Source organism: Macrobrachium nipponense, chromosome 11 (assembly GCF_015104395.2).
Source record: "Macrobrachium nipponense isolate FS-2020 chromosome 11, ASM1510439v2, whole genome shotgun sequence".
Taxonomy (NCBI): Eukaryota; Metazoa; Arthropoda; class Malacostraca; order Decapoda; family Palaemonidae; genus Macrobrachium; species Macrobrachium nipponense.
In genome coordinates, this window is record NC_061087.1 from 7,947,307 (window position 1) to 7,967,155 (window position 19,849).

General features: G+C 37.4%; 1 protein-coding gene across 1 annotated transcript in view; it reads left to right on the top strand.

The window, feature by feature from the left end:
* Positions 1-19,849, top strand: part of LOC135219087 (hydroxyacyl-coenzyme A dehydrogenase, mitochondrial-like) — a 225,038-nt gene that overhangs the window by 160,143 nt on the left and 45,046 nt on the right. The gene's annotated exons all lie outside the window — the stretch shown is intronic.

Here is a 19,849-nt window from a genome sequence, read left to right on the forward strand (position 1 = left end):
TATCTTTCGTTTATGCAAGTGTGACTGATGAAATCAAATGAGTAGCAGAAATTCAGTGTTTAGTAAATACAGAACCTTGCAGATCTTATCCTACTCCGTAGATGCTCATCAGGTGTACGTACTACACTAAATGATCTTCCTTCTCGGTTTATATCAGATGTACATCAAATAGCCTCCACCAATGTCAATATTCTAATACATAGCTACACAGTATTTACTTTTCATTACTGTCTCTGATTCGATATAGCGAGCATGACTAACTATTTGCATCAATTTTTCACATTGAATGCATCAGAGTAGAAAGTCCATTATAGAAAAAAAGTAATTTGCATAAATAGCGGGTTGGTCAGTTCATGTACTGGATCATTAGATGTGGGGATCCATTTATTAATGTTAAAGCCAGGTATACCTCTGAACGAAAAGGAGAGAGAGAGAGAGAGAGAGAGAGAGAGAGAAACGGGGTGAGTGAGGGGTTTGGGGTGGGGGGGTGGGGGAAGAGATGACGTTACCTAACTCTCTCCATTACCACAAGTGAAACATTATATCTACGAAGATTACAATAACCTTTGCCTTCGGAAATGTTTATCAGAGGGTCGGCCCCTTCGTCTCTTCCCTCATCATTTCGTAAGTGTTGAGTCTCTCTATCCTTCCGTTGTTTTTCCTCTGTGTAACTTTTCGTAGACTCTTGTTGATCTTACTTTTTCTGTTTGCTTATCTTTGCTTTTATTTTTATCTCGTACTTCGTGGATGGCGTTTGTTGCTGTGCATCATTTTCTCAGTTCAGCAATTTCTCGTTATCTTATTCTGAAGATGATTCTGATTTAGTGTGAATGCGAAGCAGATGCTTTAGAAGAAAATTGTTCAAAACGACGTTTATCGGCTGATCATGAAAGCTGGGTCAATAGGAAGCATATTACAGAACGGAACAGCGTGGTCGTTTAAGGAATTTGGAATATTTTTCGAATATATTTACCATACGGAAAGGATTCACGTTGGCTGCTATTTTTGTTATCATCATCCTTCTACCGATCAGCTGTCCAATTACGGTCATTCAACCTGCCCGTAAATTATGATAATTTTAAGGAAAAGTTATAATGGGTTATTATGAGAAACGGGGAAAAAATTACACCCGTATGATATTTGTTATACCTATCAGGAAGTCATTGTTACCGGAAGAAAAAATGGTAAAACGTCGGCGTATTTTTTTTTTCTTTTATCCAGTTCCTCTTTGGAGGAGTCGGTTACGGGTTCGATTCCCTGCTCTGCCAACGCGGAATTAGAGGAATTTATTTCTAATGATAGAATTTCATTTCTCGATGGGGTGCGGATCCCACAATAAGCTGTAGGTCCCGTTGCTTAGTAACCAATTGGTTCCTAGTCACGTAAAAATATCTAATCTTTCGGGGCCAGCCCTAGGATAGCTATTAGTCAGCTCAGTGATCTGGTAAAACTAAGATATACTTAACTTGTCTTTTCTGATATTTTCCTACTGAATTGTCCAGCTTCCAGAGCTGTACTATGATGATCCAGTTAGAACTAAAGTCTTAGGGCGCTCTCTGTGGAAGTTCAGTGACGTTGCTGGGTGGCGTCAGTAAACTGCTTAACATTCAAATTCATGGCAATATCCTTGGTAATTGGTGGACTGGAAAAAACGAATTGGTGTTCATCTTATCCAAACGTTGAGTCAACTATTCGAATTTGTGCTAATGATAAAGAATAATACTAATTTCTGGAAAGATAAGTCAGCGTCAGAGCAAAGAATTGTACTGTGTGACAGGGTCCCAACTTGGAATTTTATCAGGACTTCCAGAAGATCGTAACCAAATTTACCCTTTCCTACTATTTTATGTTCAATAAGCAATCCTACTTATAAACTTGCAAAACTTATCATACCTGATTATTATATACATTTATTTCAACTCCAGGCAGTATATAAATACAGTTTGGGTATGCAATGTAGGCGGTACAATAATTTAGCTAAATAAACATTGCTAATTATAATAATGATAGTTCATATGTAAAACAAAACTAACAGGAAGACAGCCAAAAAAGGAGTGTCGTTACTCCATAGTGATAATGAAAACATTGGTGGTGGTAGAAAACTCCCGGGTTAAGTAACGGTAAAGCAGACTCAAGTAATAGTCATGATTAGATAGAACAACAACTATTGAAACCCAGCAGGAACACACACAACAGGAAATGGGCATGTCTATCTGCTTTCGGGCTTCAGGCGGACATATTAATAGTAATAAAGACTAAAATAAAATATGCAATAGAGAAAGGATAATTAATAAACAGACAACGGTAACGGTAAAATATAATTGTTGGAGAAACAGTGAAACACAAAATATATGAGGTCATCATAATTGGTTATCCATAATTTAAAAATTAGTTTTAAAATGCGCCGAAGTTTCTTCGGCGCAATCGAGTTTTCTGTACAGCGTATAATCAAGACCACCGGAAATAGGTATATCTTTCGGCGGTCTCGGTATAATGCTGTTTGAGCCGCGGTCCATAAAACTCTGCCGGCTGTGGTGGCCTGGTGGCTTGTGTAGTTGCGTTCCAGAAGCATGATCATGGCTGACTTAAACCTTAAATAAAATGAAAACTACTGAGACTAAAGGGCTGTAATTTGGTTCGATGACTGGAGGGAGGATGATCAACAAAATAATTTGCAGCCCTCTAGCCTCGGTAGTTTTATTAAGATCTGATGGCGGTCAGGAAAACTGTGGACGGACAGACGCCACCTCAGTACTTTTCTGTTACAGAAAACTAATACAGCAAATCAGTCACCATGAAACGGAGGTCTCATTTACGCGTTTTTTTCCCACAGCGTAGAGAGATCTTCTTGGTTCTCTGTTCAATATGTCTGGGATTAGCAGATTCTACCATTTCAAAGTCTAATGATCACACTGGATAATACAGATATTGATAAGTGACTTCATCTAAGAGCTGAGATGTAAAATTTTCTCTGCGAACTTAGCTGGAAACTAAAGCAAACGATAGTTTCAACGTGATTCATTTCAGACTTTAAAAAAAACAAAAGTTTTTTCTTTAATTAACCTAGCCATTTTAGGGTTGTCGATTAGTGAATTTGTTTGCTTATTGAATATTCAATTTTTTACCTCATTTATCTAAAGATTCAAAAGATGCGCCTGTATTGTATTTATTTTATCAGTTACTTCAGTGTGTTAAGCTTTAAATATTTATTTTTTTTTACGTTTCCTATTTATTTTGGTAATTAGCTTTTACTTATTTTAAATCTCTTCATTTCAGTTCACGTTTAAATTCAGAGAGAAAACTTTATCCTATTTCCTCTCCTGTGGGGCACTGTACCCATTACTGAAGTGTGTTTGCGGCGTCCTTCGGCTCTCAGCTGCACCCACGTTTCAGCCTTTTACTTTACCTCCATTGCCGCCTCCTTTCTTCAGTCTTGCTGTCCAACCTATCTGTCTGACTATTGTGTCCTTATGCATTTATATAGGGCTTTCTCCTTCAGATCCTTATACTTCATCTCCTTTATTTTTGGGATCTCTTTATCGTGCTATTCCAACTTCTCCAACTTCCTCTTTTCGCTGCTGTAGCAGGAGTGATTGATCGATATCAGTTATGAATTAGTGAAGGATAGAAAGAAAACAGAAAATGAAAGATTAGTAAGGAATTCAAAGTGTCAGTATTTTACCCACTTAAGATGCATATAGGAGGCCATTTTGCAATCTTCTGAAGGCTTCGTATTTTGCAAAATTATGGCAGGATATATAAAAAAAATGTGAGAGAGAGAGAGAGAGAGAGAGAGAGAGAGAGAGAGAGAGAGAATGTCTCATGTGATGGAATTATCATTCAAGCTCAGCTAGTTAGTAATACAGTACCTACTTAAATATTTTATTGCTAGCAATGTTAAAAAAAACTACATATACCATCCATTTCAGGCGATTATTCAGATTTAGCCTCTGAAAAAATGCAGAATATTGCCTCGATGCCCAATTGGTCGATATTGTGGTAAGTGTCAAGAGTGGTGACACTCTTAAATTGATTAAACCAGGGGTCGATAAAAATAGCCCCAAGAAACATTCATATCTGTAATTGTATGATAATTATGGAGCTGCCTGTGTAAAGGTCAGTTTACAGCAGGAATTATGTAACAAAATTACGAGATTACTTTTATTAGAACTTAAATGTCTATATACTTTGAGTGCTTGCAAACTTTTGTACATTGTTCGCCATTCTCTCTCTCTCTCTCTCTGGATTCTTAAACATTCATATCTATAATTGCATGATAATTATCAAGCTGCCTGACTAAAGATCAGTTTACAGCAGGAATTATGAAACAACATTATGAGATTACTTTTATCAGAACTTAATGGTTTATATACTTTGAATGTTTGCAGACCTCTCTCTCTCTCTCTCTCTCTCTCTCTCTGGATTCTTAAACATTCATATCTATAATTGCATGATAATTATCAAGCTGCCTGACTAAAGATCAGTTTACAGCAGGAATTATGAAACAAAATTATGAGATTACTTTTATCAGAACTTAATGGTTTATGTACTTTGAATGTTTGCAGACCTCTCTCTCTCTCTCTCTCTCTGGGTTCTTAAAGGGGTAGGACAGAATCTGGGGAAAGATGCCCCGAGGCAAGTCCGTATAGGGGGTAGGTTTGGGTCGTAAGGGGACGTTCGAATGGGTGCCTGCGGTTGGATCAGGTGACTCCACGTAGGATGTTGGTCGCTACCGCAAGATTATCCTTCAGTATCTCCTTACTCAGGTATCCTGTTACCCTCCGAGCAATGCCAGCACATCCTTAACCCCCTTCCCACTCCCTTGCCCACCATCCACCATCTCACTAACTCGTCCCTTCAGGGAATCTGTTCGGAGCGCCAGCAGCACTCAGTCAGATGTTCAGGTCATGTTAACCCCCTGTGGGCGACTCTGTCCTGCGAACGATTAATTAAGTTCAGCATCTTTCGCCTATATATTCTTACGATGTTCTCAAGATAAAGACCTTGTAAGGGCACTGATCAATAGGGTCAGCTTTCCGCGTCACCCTCATATTTTTTTTCCACATTTTCTCTGGAAAATGAGGAATAGAATACCAGTGGATCGCATTTTAGCTACGGTATCGACCCCGATCTTAACTTCTCCTTGATCAAGTCTATCTGAATATTGAGTAGCTGTGTGTGTGTGTGTGTGAAAGTTTGTGGAAGAATAGTTTTCTTCCTTGGGATTAGGGTCTGACGGTAGAAGAAACTGAGACAGTAGGCATATATCGTATGTTGCTCCAAACGCGTCCGTGTGTATTACTTACATGTCTATAGGTCAGGTCTTGTTCCACTCGACTGTTTAGCCAGGACGCTTTTATTTCGGCCATATATATTGTGATCGATAATCTCTCTATGAAGTATACCTTTTATGCAAACAATGGCGTTCGGTTGTAAACTGTGAATAACGGTAAAGATACTGATAGTTATGGTAGCGATGGCTGTCACTTTCATGACGATGAAAGCAAAATTGATCTTGATGAATGTTTCAATCGGTTTATCTTTTGTACCTTAAGTAGGATGTAATTATTGTCATGATGTGTATTCATTTTATTTTTGTATTTTGGTTTTAGGAAGCATTGATTGTATAATAAGAATAAACAAGTAGAACAAGTAGGTACCAGTGTACTTCAAATATGAACTCAATGAATTGTTTATCAGGCGACTTTTGTGTGAAATCCACATTTTAGCGTATTTAGAGTACCTGATAATATAGTGGGTTTGTTTACATCTCAGCGAACGGGTACCTTCGTTAAAATGCATCGCAAGTGTAAGGGTTCTTTTCAGGGCTTAACGATGTCCTCGAAATCTAGAAATTTACTCACTGAGGAAGCTTTTCTCATTGAGGAACCGAAGTAATCTGAAGGTGTTATTTTCCCTATGTAAATCGCAGGGCTAGGCCAAAGGACCGTCTCTCTATCATGATACTCTTAAATATTATCTAACGCCTGTCTGAGACTTTGTACCATAAGTATTCATGGTACAAGCAAGATAACGGTAATTGATTTGTACTTTGACAGATATTTATTTATGTTTTATCACCTTTGTGACCGGTTAGATAAGAAAAACTTTTGTCTAAATATTAGATATCGGAAGGGGTTATCTTAGTTGTACTGTTAGTTCCTCATTGGACGAGTGGTTTTCGCGCTTGGTTACCAATCCGGTGGTCCGAAGTTCGATTCTCGGCTCTGCCAACGCGGAATCAGATGAATTCATTTCAGGTGATAGAAATTCATTTCGCGATATACTGTGGTTCGGATCCCACAATAAGCTGTGGGTCCCGTTGCTGGGTGACCAATTGGTTCCTAGCCACGTAAAAGTATCTAATCCTTCGGGTCAGCCCTAGGAGAGCTGTTAAATCAGCTCAGTGGTCTGGTAAAACTAAGATGTACTTAAGTTTTAGTTGTACTGTTTTAATAAAATGCTTTTTCAGGCACACACAAAATTTACCCCCCTGTCATATAGATATTAATGTGCATGTATATAGGCAATATTCCAAAGAAATATATGTAAAAATGTAAATCCGGCCTTTGAGGACTATTTCATAATGTATTGCCCTTTTCTCATTTGTCAATTCCATACTTCCCGTAGAAGAATAGCGGCGTTTCCCTCACCTCTTTCTTTCCTTTCACTGCTCCTCCGTTCATATTCATACTTTCCACCCTCTCTTAACGATCTTTTCATAGAATAGCCCGCCTGTTACTCCTTTAAAACCTTTTTACTCTCGATTTCCCTTTAAGCGCAGGATAACCTCACATATCTCATTACTTGGCCTTACTGTTGTCTTTCATCCTTTCCAGTTACATACTCTACACGGGAAACCTGATTGACATTGGCACGAAAATGGCTTACAATTTCTCTTGGATTTGCGAGTTAGCAATGAGCATCTCATTCGTCTGACGCATGCGCAATCTGTTTCCAGTTTAAATAGGCGCTCGAGAAAAGTTAGAAAAATGAACCACATTTACTTGAAAGAGACACGAGCTGATGGAGAAGGGTCTTTTTCGCGCAGAAGTGTTTAGGTGAAATAGAGATTCATTAATATGTCAACAAGTATTTTGTACTAGACGGGCATTCATCCTCTTCCTGTAAACCCAGCATTGTTTATCTGACATCATTTAGCAATTCCGTATACATACGTTGTCATTCGTTGTTTCAGAAATTTAAATTTAAATTTACAGGGAACTGAAAGGAACTTTTGGAAACTCTATCTCCCACCACCGAAAAGGAATTTCTTGTTAATAGTGTGAGAATTAGTTTCTTAAAAAGATTATCCGGCAGAAATGAAATCAGTAAAGCGTCAATACAGTGTTTTCAACATTTATCTAAACTTTCAGCCGTTAATGAAACGTTGACGTAGTTTTCTGAAGTTGTGCAATCACCTGTTTTGAAAACGAAACGCCCACGCAAATACATAGGTACGATGTATCGTAAATCGGTGGACTACGTGTTTTGATGTGATGAATCTCCTCTCTCTCTCTCTCAGTCGGTGCCCGAAAAGGAAACAGCGTTCAATTTGAAAAGAAATTGAAAGGAATTCTGACCATCAGACGGCCATACACAACTGCATCTTCATTTCCATATGTCATTGAAATTGAACCGGTGATCATTTAATGCTTAGTTATATTGATTCTTCATATTTAGGTTTTATCCATCCATAAATAATAATGAGACTGAAAAATATATACATCCATTTTTTATTTGAAAAATAAAGATTGAACGTGTACACGGACCATTTCTTAAATTTATCATGATGTTAGTTTTTCCTGACCTTGTGTCAACACGAATTCGTGTTGTTTATCTATGTCAACATATTTTGCTTCAAGTAGATTTATTGTTTAGCTGAATTATAGAACTAAGATGCCTATGCAAGTTTTTTCCCCTCTTGTTTACATATATTCCCGTTCAGTCAGAGGTCTACGCCTGTTGCACGATGATCCTCCTGTTAAAGAATCTGTTTGTTTTGAAAATAAAATAGACTACTTTAAGCCTAAAACTAGCAATTACTCGACCCTTCACTTTCATGGCCTCCCTCCTTTTCGGGCCTCGTCCCCTGAACAATCTACCTACTATATATACCTTTTTGTGGTGATTTTGAATTGTTCGTACCCTTGCAAAGCAGTCTTGTATGATGATGATGCTTTTCTTCTGTTATCTATCACTTAACTATATATTGTTTTGTGAGATAAAGGTGTGTGTGTGGTTTTTTTCTTCTTTTTTTCCTGCTGCTGTTTACGCTCGCACGTCCCATCCTCGTTAAATTGATTAAAACCGCAACATCTGTAGGGGAATATCAGAGAGCGAAGCCCCAGTAAAATTCCCCCAGGGGAGGTGGGGAGGGAAGGGGAAGGGCGATGCAGAGGAGGGTGAGGCCTCCTCGCTAACGGTGCGGCGGCGGCAGCGGAGGCCGCTGCGTTCCCCTTCCCGTAACTTTGATTAATTGGGATCAAATTTTAATCAAAGTTAACCCAATCGCTCTCCGGAGCACCTGTCACGTGGGTGGCTGCAAAATACTCCCGTGGGAAGGAGGCGGAGAGAGAGAGAGAGAGAGAGAGAGAGAGAGAGAGAGAGAGAGAGAGGATGCTGCCCGCTTCCTCTCCTCTTGTTTCCCTCAGCTCACAGATTAACCTGATTAATTTGTGTGTCGTCGTTGCGTGAAAGTTCCCTCGTGTCTTCTGGAGTAGTTTTCTATTTTTTTTTTTTTTTTTAAGCTTTGCAACCTGCTGATTAACAGGGAATCTTCTTAAGTGTTCCCAGGTAGAGTAATCAGAGATGAGGTAATCTAAGGAGTACACACCCTGCAGAAGCCGTGATTAAATGAAGAAATTTGATGTTATGATATGTAAGGTCTCCCGTTTATGTAATGACGAGAGAATCTGATCGGTGTTTCCTCTCTTCTGTTTGACTGCCTAAATAATTATAGTTGGTTCTACATAGTATATTACAAGATACTTTGTAGTTATTAGAACTATAGTATTTGAAATCTCGTACATATTAATTCGTCATGGACATTAAAATCGTGATTCAATCCATAGGCCTACTTATACTCTGTGAATTATAAAGCTGAAATTTTGCAACATTCATGGTTTATAGCGTTTATATTATAAGAAAATAGGAGCTTAGTCGACATGATTCCACGAGCCATACATTATACGTAAAAGAGCCTCAATTTTGCCATTCCTGGATATATATATATATATATATATATATATATATATATATATCTGTGTGTGTGTGTGTCTTAAAAAATCACAGTAGATGCACGTGACTTCATAAATAAGCGAATCCCATAGGAAAATGATAGTCAGAAATCCAAGCGCTTTCGTCTTTACTCAGACATTGTCAAGGAGCTAATGAAGTACAATTGGAGAGAAAGGTCTCAGGTACAAAACAAAATCAAGAATACCAGATGGTTAATTGTCAAAAGGGTAAAAATGAAAAGAGATAATCCAGGATTATCGGATATCACACGGTCACAAACTTAAACAGATTTGACCCTAACCGAAATTACAAAGTATCTTTACAGTCCAAAACATGTAAAAATTGAATATATTAATTTTGTTGCTTATATTTATCTACAACTTTTTTCATTATGAAAGCATCAAGTTTAAATAAACCAAGCGTCACAGACTCCCGAGATTACTGGAATTTCTTAGATGAATCTAGACGAGGTATTGCATCAGAAATCGCAGCGTTTCTCAAGTCACATTGGCGCATTTTTGCGCTCCACAACACGCCCGACGATTCTAGAACAGCCGCGAGAAAAAGGCGCCTCCAACACGGGCGCGAAAACCTCCTTACTGCCGAACTTCTCGAAAATGTGTTCTCCTTTCCTTTATCTTTCTTTGCTAGGAAGCAATTACCATCACACAATGCAATATCATAAATAGTTTTAATTTCATCGTCAATAAACTGCGGGCTACCGACACGTAAAGCCCTTAGGAACATCCCAGAAAAAAAAAGAGAATTTAACATTTTGATGGTGATTGGAGTAGTAATGAACAAAAGAGGCAATATTAGTTGATTTTCGAAAGACTGAAAAGGTGAAATTTGGCCAGTTCACGAAAATCTCCAGGAATTTCTTAATAAACTCAATAATTTAGTCCCTTCTATAAAATTTATTGTAGAGGAAGAAAGAAATTGTTATTTGAATTTTCTTGATGTAACTGTCCATAGAAATTTAAACTTGATGCTTTCATAATGAAAAAAGTTGTAGATAAATATAAGCAACAAAATTAATATATTCAGTTTTTACATGTTTTGGACTGTAAAGATACTTTGTAATTTCGGTTAGGGTCAAATCTGTTTAAGTTTGTGACCGTGTGATATACGATAATCCTGGATTATCTCTTTTACTTTTTACCCTTTTGACAATTAACCATCTGGTATTCTTGATCTTGTTTTGTACCTGAGACCTTTCTCTCCAATTGTACTTCATTAGCTCCTTGACAATGTCTGAGTAAAGACGAAAGCGCTTGGATTTCTGACTATCATCTTCCTGTGGGATTCGCTTATATGTGTGTGTGTGTGTGTGTGTGTGTATGTTTACTATAATTCACCAGTTCACTTAAAATGTATTTTCTCAAAGCTGAGAATCATGTAAGTTTGCAAGACCTAAGAACCCAGTAATCCCAGTTAAACTTTAGTATGAACTATTTCACATCAAATTAACCATTTTGGTTTAGACTGACATTTGCAGTTTATTTAAACATTCTATAGATTTCACTTTGCATCACTATGTAATCCTAGACAATGTATGAGAGGTGATACTGTAAGGTAACTCACAAGCAGTAAGGTTGATTCGTATCGTTTAACTGGAATTCATTTGTTATTTTTGCTGTGCTGGACTTGTTTCTTTGCTAGACTCCTTGTTTATAAACTATAGTCGTCATTAATAAATAAATGTCATGACAGATTTCTTTGTTAGTAAATTCTAGAGATCAGGATAAAAACGTTTGTTTGGTCCGCCCATGCGTAAAATTTCCAAATATATCCTGTGGTATCACTGCAGTTTAGAAAAGTAAATTGGATAAGAAAACTCCCTTGAAGTGGAGGTCACCGACCGCATCTAATTCGAATTCACAAGAGGTTTAACGTGACTTCTGCTTACAAAACATGACGCTCGATAGTGGTTTGCTTTTTGTTTATGTTTTTTGTGCTCGATCTTAAGAGATTTAAGAAAAATTTTCAAGATAAGACGTGTAAACGGTTTGAATGGTCGATTAACTATTTTTATATCTGGATGCCTGTGTATTTTGAACTGTAGAGTGACGTTATGCATCTGCTTTTCTCCTTAAATAGTCAAGTAATATGCATATTGTTTGTGTCGGTTCTTTAGAGTGCGCGGAATACTAAGTTTCCAATACTATAAAAGGTTTTCTTACTGAAGAATCGGTTCCCGTTCTCTGTAAATAGGGTGTGTGGGTAACTTAAGTGTTCTGTTTCAGTGTCCATGTATGTCCTTAAAAAATTTATTATAAATCTCAGGACACGCACACACGTATATATAGATATAATATTATATATATATTATAATATATATATTATATATAATAATATAAAAGAATTGTTGACAGTATCTTAGGGTAAAAACCACATGGTACAGGGGTGGACCATGTACGATCAATGTGTACAACCCCAAAAAAGTACATTATAACGCGTCCTGACATCGGAGATGGGCATCAGACGCGACTTGTTGTTGGTGAGAAATGGAGCTAAAGACCTCTACTCCGTTGTCAGGACGCGTTGTAATGTACTTTAATTGGGGTTGTATACATTGATCGTACATGGTCCACCCCTGTACCATGCGGTTTTTTACCCTATATAGCAGTCATTACTTAATGGTAGCAAAACACTGCAGCTTAACTTAAAGAGGAACTTCTGGTTGCATTTTAGCTGTTTCAATTGTAGTATTATTCTATTTTAGTACCCGTGGTGAAAAAATTTATTGAAAGGGGCGTTTTCTGATTTTTTACAACCAATTTAATATTGCACCATGGGCGCAGCCATTTATTTGTTGCTCATCTGTTATGTATGACGTCATGTCGCGGTAGGTTCAGACAGACGGAACTAGTCGGAGACCACAGCATATATCCTTTTTGGTTTGTATTTGTCAGCTGAAAATATATGATTAAAATGGTAAATAAAGAAGTAGCCTGAAGTATGCCTAGTTAGGCATATAAAACCCCATTAATTAAATTAGTTGAAAAGGACTAAGTGAAGGCCCTCATCAATTCGTGGGCACACACACACGTTCAGAAAACTGCCATTCACCCCATCACAATACGCACATGGCGATTGACAAGAATAAATTTCAACTCAAATGCATACAAGTGGAGGCACCACAGTATAGATAGCCGCCCTATCTTCGTCGGTACCGTTGTCTGTTCAGAGAGAAATTAAGTTCCCAAAACATATATAAATTCCATAGCCATACCTAATAACCTGCTCCAGATGTCATCTTTTAAATCTGTTGGCAAGAAATAGTCCGAACAGACAATGGTTTGCGTCGTAGGTTGAAAGGTTTTGATGTTGATATCCCCCTTCGAAGAGCCAACAGCCAGCAACTTTATTTCTCTCTATTTGATGGAATCCTGTGGAATGATATGCCTTTTTGACACTTCCTAGAAGTATTGGGACAACCAAACGCCATACAAGTTGGCATAATTTACGCTATTTGGATGACAATTGGCCTAAAACACAAGGACAGTACCGGGGACGAATACTTAACAATACGCATGCTTCGCTGCTCTTGTTATTGTGAGGCGACCCGGGCGCGACCGCAAGTCCGCAACACTACGTCATCGGTACTAATCCGCCAGATGGCAACATAGCCGAATTCTGGATAAATGGCGCTCTCCATTGAAGTACTTCGGCGCTAATTTGAAATTAAATTGTAAAAAATGGGATTACGTACAGATTCGAGCAATGGCTCATTTTTTAGCTTATTAAAAGTTCTGTTCGACGAAATTTAATGGCTATTAACCAGAAGTTCCCCTTTAATGTGCTTAAACGGTTAGTAACAATGTCATTTAACACTCTAATCAATTTTACGACATCCATATCTTCATTTAATTTCAGCAGCCTGCAAAAACCAATATATTAATTGGACATAAAAAAAAGTTTAGAATATTACCTTAGAAGTAGATTCTTTCAAGTATTTGCAAAAAATGTTCATCACTTTTCCCCTCTTCTTTTAACTTTGTAAAATTCTAATTAGTTGAAAGAGTTGAAGTTTCATCCAAATCGGGCCCGTATTGAGAGAGATATGACAAGTTTCACAATCGAGTGCCCGCCATCTTTGATGACGTCACAACCGGAAAACTTATCAGATGGCAGATGTCCACCCAAGTCAAAAATACTTACTAGGGCACCTACTAATTTCTGAAGTAAAATTCTCCATATTCAAATTTCCCAACAGAACCATACCTAGCACCAGGACTAAAATGGGTTCTACTAAACTATGCTGTAACAAATATTCAACTTCTTTCTTCAAAACATCTTGATGAGAACGTGATAAGCTCTCAGCTTAAATAGTTTTCCATCTTCTTGGATCTTGATCTTATGCCTGGTCAGTTTGGTACGCCTAGGTAGGTATGTCTGCAAAAATTTCTGTGAAACTTCTAATCACTTCACTCAATTCTTCACCTTGCTCAACACTAGGATGTTTTAGTTTATCCTCCCTATTTTTTCAAAATTGAAGATTTATTCATCTTGTTTACAGCTGTCAATTATACCCATCTTCGTCTTCTGTAGCTGAACTTACATATATGTGTTATTTAAACAGTTTCAATTTTAGTTTCTGAGAAGTAAGGTTTCAAGAGGTTCACATATATTCGTTTGTCGTTTTCTTCTTTCTGGTGTTTATATCACACAAGTTCTATCACTTCTCAATTATCTTGTATAAGGACCTTGAAATTTGTAGGTAAGGGGAAATCTGACAGGTAGGAACACTAACACTTGGTGACCTACACTAAAACTTCTTACCTTAATCTTAGCATCATATCTCCTTTTCATTTTCTCTTGACTTACTTTCATATTTTCTAAAGAGAATTTTCTAATCTCTCTTAACCTCTTACTCAAGCTCTTCATATACTCTCCTTGTATTTTCTCTTGATTTTCTTCCTAATTTTCTGCAAGAATCTTCAACAGTCCTCTTACTTCTCTACCAAAATTCATCTCATTAGGTTAACATCTCATGCTATCTTGATAAGCATTCCTGACCTCAAATAACATTGATGGTCAACCAACATCCTATTCTCTTCCTGACTCAGAACAATACTTTGTCAGCATACTTTCCAATACCTGGTGGAAGATATATTTCTAACAGGGATCGCCTCAGAATATCTTGTCACAGGACATATCAGTGTTAACAGATATTCATTTCCTTTCTTCATCTTCAGAAGCAGTCCAACCACATCTATAATCACCTTGCTAAAGGGTTCTCCTCTTAACTTCTATAGGTTGTAGGGGGCGCTTTCTGAATGGTTTCATTCCGCTTCCCAGCTATCTGGCAGGTATTACACACTCAACAGAACCTGCTAACATCTTTGTTGAGTCCAGGTCAGAAAAAATACTTCTTAATCTTCTCCACAGTCTTCCTGCTTCCCAAATGTCCAGGCTCGTGTGCTACTGCTACCACTTGCTTCTTCAATGGATATGGAATCAAAATTTAACAATATTCTCCCCATTCAGCATCTCCTGGTATATCAGCAGGTCTGTGCTTCCTCATCAGCAAACCTTCCCTCAAATAATAACAGGTGGGAGTTTGTTGCACCTCTTCTTGATCATCGACTCGGAAGAACAAATTAGCTAACGATGTATCCTTCTTCTGCAGTAACATTAGCTTCTCTCTTGTCACTTGACCAACTTTCTCTCTTGTCACTTGACCAACTTCAAGGGCTGAACTCTCAATATCTGCTAACTCTGGTACTGTAGTTTTAACTACTATCTACAGGAACACTGACTACTTTGTCTCTTCAAGAGCAACAGGTTCTTCTTCTTCTTCTTGGGAAATCTCGTCTTGGTCAGCACTAGGGGAAATATCGATTCCCTGGAACAACTCTTCTAAGCTCAAAGATCCTTTACTTGATCCTTTTGGGTGTGTAAATCCTCAGTCTCTTCACTTACAGTTTTAGTCCTCTTCATGACCCTAGTAGTTACACAACTAGGAAACAGGTGGGGGGTTATTCTTTTCCAAATCTACCATGAGACCAATCCTCAACAGTTTTTCTGCCACTATAGGACAAGGAACAAATGGCACACTACCAACTTCATTACCCAATATAAAGCTGGCCATACATTATCCAACTTGTTGTACAACTTGGTTGGGTTGTATGAAATATTGGACAATGTATGGGCAGGTTGTACAACAAGATTTTGGTTGGTTGGTTTGGTTGGAGAGAATCAAAGCAGCTTTGATTTTAAGGGGGCGTGGCCTAATGTTGTACAACCTTTTGACAGTGTGTGCGCTTGTTGTAAAACTTCACAACCAACATCAGTTGGAAGCCTAGTTTGACTGCGAGTAGTCCTTGCTTTAAAGACACGTTCTTTTGGAAATAGCTGTTTTATAAAAGTGTTAAATAGACGTGATGGCAAATATAAATGACACTAAACAGTGGAGAAGTTTCATTGATACATACAGAAGTTTACCTGCGATTTGGAAAGTGAAAAGCTAAGAATATAAAGATAAAAACAAACGAAATAAAGCATGGGAAGTACTGTTGAATAACCTTAAGGAAATATTTAGCAATGCCACTCTAGATGATTTAAAAAAAAAAATAAACAATATGAGAACTTGTTATAGGAGGGAATTGAAAAAGAAGGAAAAGTCTGAAAAGTCTGGTGCGGGCGGTGATGACATGTACGAACCAAGTTTATGGTATTTTCGATTTGCTGCATGATTTTTCAGGAGATCAGAAATCCAGATACCTGGAGATAGTAATTTGGATGAGAGCGATGACCAGGGAATTGGAAATACAGCAGGTACCAAGAGAAAAATGCGGACTACTCATGATACAACTAAAGATCACTATTTGCAAAAAGCCGTCGAACATTTAGATTTCATAAAAGAGCAGAAACTCATGAAGGACGAAGCCGCAATCTATGCGGATAGCTGGGCGGTATCTACAGAAAGCTGAACGAGAGACAAAAGTTGTATGCAAAAAAAAGCTATTGATGAGATTCTTATAATGGGCCAATTAAACCAGTTAACATTGGATTCTGTGTCACTATCGTCCAGTAGGTCAAGTACTCGTGCATCAACCCCATTGACATTTCAACCCAACCTGTATGCACTTATCATTTATCCAATGAAAATGTCTCGACTGACATAAGCCAAGGGAGTCAATATACTATAACTGAACTTCTTCAAGACCCGAATTATTCTTTAAACTAGTTGTAGAATACCTATATTAAACTTCAAGGATAAAAATACATTCATTTGGTACAGTAGTTTATTTTTAGTTTGCATTATTTAAAGGAAACGTTTTTGAACAATGTAATATTTAGTTTATGTATTTTTATAATGTTGTAGTATACCTAGATACAACTTCAAGGATGCATATACATTCATAAGGTACAATATTTTATTTTCATTTTTCATTGTTTAAAGGAAATCTGTTATTTTTATTAAGAATGTAATATTCAGTTAATACATTTTTATAATGTATATTACTTAATAGTAATAAACTTTATCAGTTTTTGATGTTTTATTGCTGTTCTACCCTTGCAGAAGGTTGTTGTAATCCTAACATTCTCCACTGCCATGAGACTGCACCATCAGTATAGAAATACTGACAAAACTTGTTTCTTACTTGCTTAGCACATGTGGTAGAATTTCTTTTCTGAGTTGGTTGTAATGGACTAGTTGTTGCGGATCAGATCTCCAAGAACCCTCCTGTACAGTTGCAGTATCTATATTTTCTATATCAGCGCCTTGAAAATATAACTGTCTATTATTTTTCAAGATATAATTGTGTAGATAGCAGCATGCCAATGTGATTCGTGCGGCTTTTTCAGGTGCTAAATTTATAGTAGTAAATAAAATCCGAAACCTGCTAGCTAGAATCCCAAAGCAATTTTCAATAATTCGTCTTGCTCGAGATAATCTATAGCAATAGATTCTTTGTTCATCTGTTAGCTGACCAGTGAAGGGTTTCATTAGATTTTCAGAGAGGGCAAATGCATCGTCTCCTACCATGACATACGGCATTTTCCATAATTTCCTACAGGTAAATCCTCTGGATCTGGAAATGTAATGTCATCGTTTTCAAGTTGTTCAAAGAATTTGCTGTTAGATTGAACTCCTCCATCTGATGCTCTTCCATTTGCTCCAGCCTCAGCATATATGAATTCATAGTTGGCATTTGCAATGCCAAACAAGACAATGCTGAATGTTTTTTATAATTATAATAGTATGACGCTGAATTTGCTGGTTTTTTTATGTTGACATGTTTACCGTCTACCGCTCCAATACAGTGTGGAAAATTCCACTTTCTTTCAAAGGACGTAGATAGTTCTTTCCATTCATCTTTTGTAGTTGGAGTTTTAATTATTTTCTTCTTGTTTAGCACACTAATTATAGCATTGCAAGTAGGTAAAATAAACTGACCTATAGTTTGGGGAGCAATTCTCGTCAAAAACTTTAAATCCTCATATGATTGACCGGTCGCTAAAAATCGTAAAGTTGTTGACAGCTTTTGGTGTACTGTTATCACGTCATCCCTCATTTTCGTAGCCTTTTTTTTCAAGAAGGGCGTTTAACCAGGCTTTAACAGCTCCTGATAGGTTTCATTGTCCATTCTCAAGAAATTTTTGTAATCATCTGGAGCAGTTTCTTTTAGTTCACGTAACAAATTCACATGAGAATTATGTGAGCGATTTAGCAACCATTGTTTTGCCCAATGCTTTCTTTTTTTACGTACTTTTTTTCGTTCTCAGCTGCACATAAACTGATTATTGTACCACATAAAAGTATTTCTTCATCTACTTCCATTCCGTAATGATTTTATTTGAAATTCTAAGACAACAATAATATGCCACAGAGCGTGTTATTCAATACAGATCGACATCTATAACTAATGTTGGACGACTTGGTCTTACAGTGTATGCTCTAGAGCAGAAATTGTTGGCCAACATTGTTGTCCAACCAAGTTGGATAATGTATGGCCCGCTTAACATGTACACCTTCCAGAGCCAGTGAGTCCTTCACAGCATAATCAATATTCACTTTCACCAATTCATGTGATAGGTGTAAGTGGCATATAGGAGTTACCTCTTCTCCTCCTGTACCCTTCAAAATAACTGAATCTCATGTGAGATTCTTCTCCAACTGAGGATGAGCACCACGTACTACCACTATGGTTGCTCCCGGTATCATGTAATACCTTGACTGGTACCTGTGCACTCCCTTCTTGAGTTGTCAGCTTACTCTTATGGCATAAAAGCCTCCAAACTGCTCAGCCACTCACTGCTTGAAGTTACATTTCCACTAGTTGCTAAACATTCAGTTTGTTTAGTCCCAGTCGTCTCTGTAGTCTGATTCTTCACCCCACTGCTCTGTGTAGTCTGTTTCATCTGGTCACCTTTTACCACTTGACTAACTGGCTTCGAATGGTTTTGATTCTGGTAACACTCCTGACTAGTGTCCTGCTCTTCCACACTTGAAGCAGACAAATTAGGCTTCTGTAACTGTCTTAAAAAATTGGATGATGGGGATTTCACTTTAGATTGCTTAGGTGTATTACCTTGCGTTGTATTGGTATTACCACTTGTAGGATTCCCATTATTGCTGATTCTGGTACTTGACGTTATAGTTCCTTTTGCTCCTGATTATGTTATAATCTTCACTCTGTAGCAGCCTTGTCAAGTTTTTTTAACCCAACTCTCTCTTCCAAATAGGTTCTTATGTGTTCAGGAATTCCCCTAAGATATTGTTCAAAAACAACTAACTCTTCAAGATCATTCATAGTTTTAAATTTAGAAGCCTCCACCCATCGTTTGAAACATCATCTCGCTATTTAAGAATCATCCAAGAAAGTTATCTTGTGATCTTTTCTTTAAGTAAATGAATCTATCATTGTAATACTCTGGGGTCATCTGGTAGACTTGTAGCACATTGTGTTTGAGTACCTTGTAATCTTTTCACTGATAAGCTAAATAAGCACTATTCCCTTTTCCAATTAAGACACTGTATGTAGACTGACCATTAATCTTCTAGCCATCCCATACCTGAAGCTACTCTTTCAAAGTGATAATAAAAAAAACTCATCTGGAGCTTCTTCAATAAACTTGGCAATTAACTTCTGCACTCTTACCTTACCACGTCAAATAAAGGGTCTTGATTAACCTTAAGAAAGGTTAGACGGTGTCACAGATAATGTGGATCAAGCTCTTATCAGTTCCATCTCTAGGAGCAGGTTTTACTGTTCATTCACAGTGTCCTAATGATTTTGTCTAGCTTTCTTTTAAACGCTTCCACATTGTTGCTGTTTACAACTCCTGGTGGCAGTTTATTCCATGTGTCATATATCTTAATTGTATGTAAAGAAATTCCCACAATGGAATGTGTTGTATCCGTTCAGTTCTAGCTTCCATCCATTATTTCTTGTCTGGTTTTCATTTAATGTAATTATGTTACCGTCTACTTTTGTTATGCCTTTCAATATTTTGATTGTTTCTATTAGTTGTCCTCGCAATTGTCGTGTTTCTAAGCCATGCATGTTCAGGCTCTCTAGTTGTCTTTGGTATTCTATTTTCCTGATGGATGGAATTAACTATGTGGCTCTTGCTTGTACCCCAAAAAACTGTT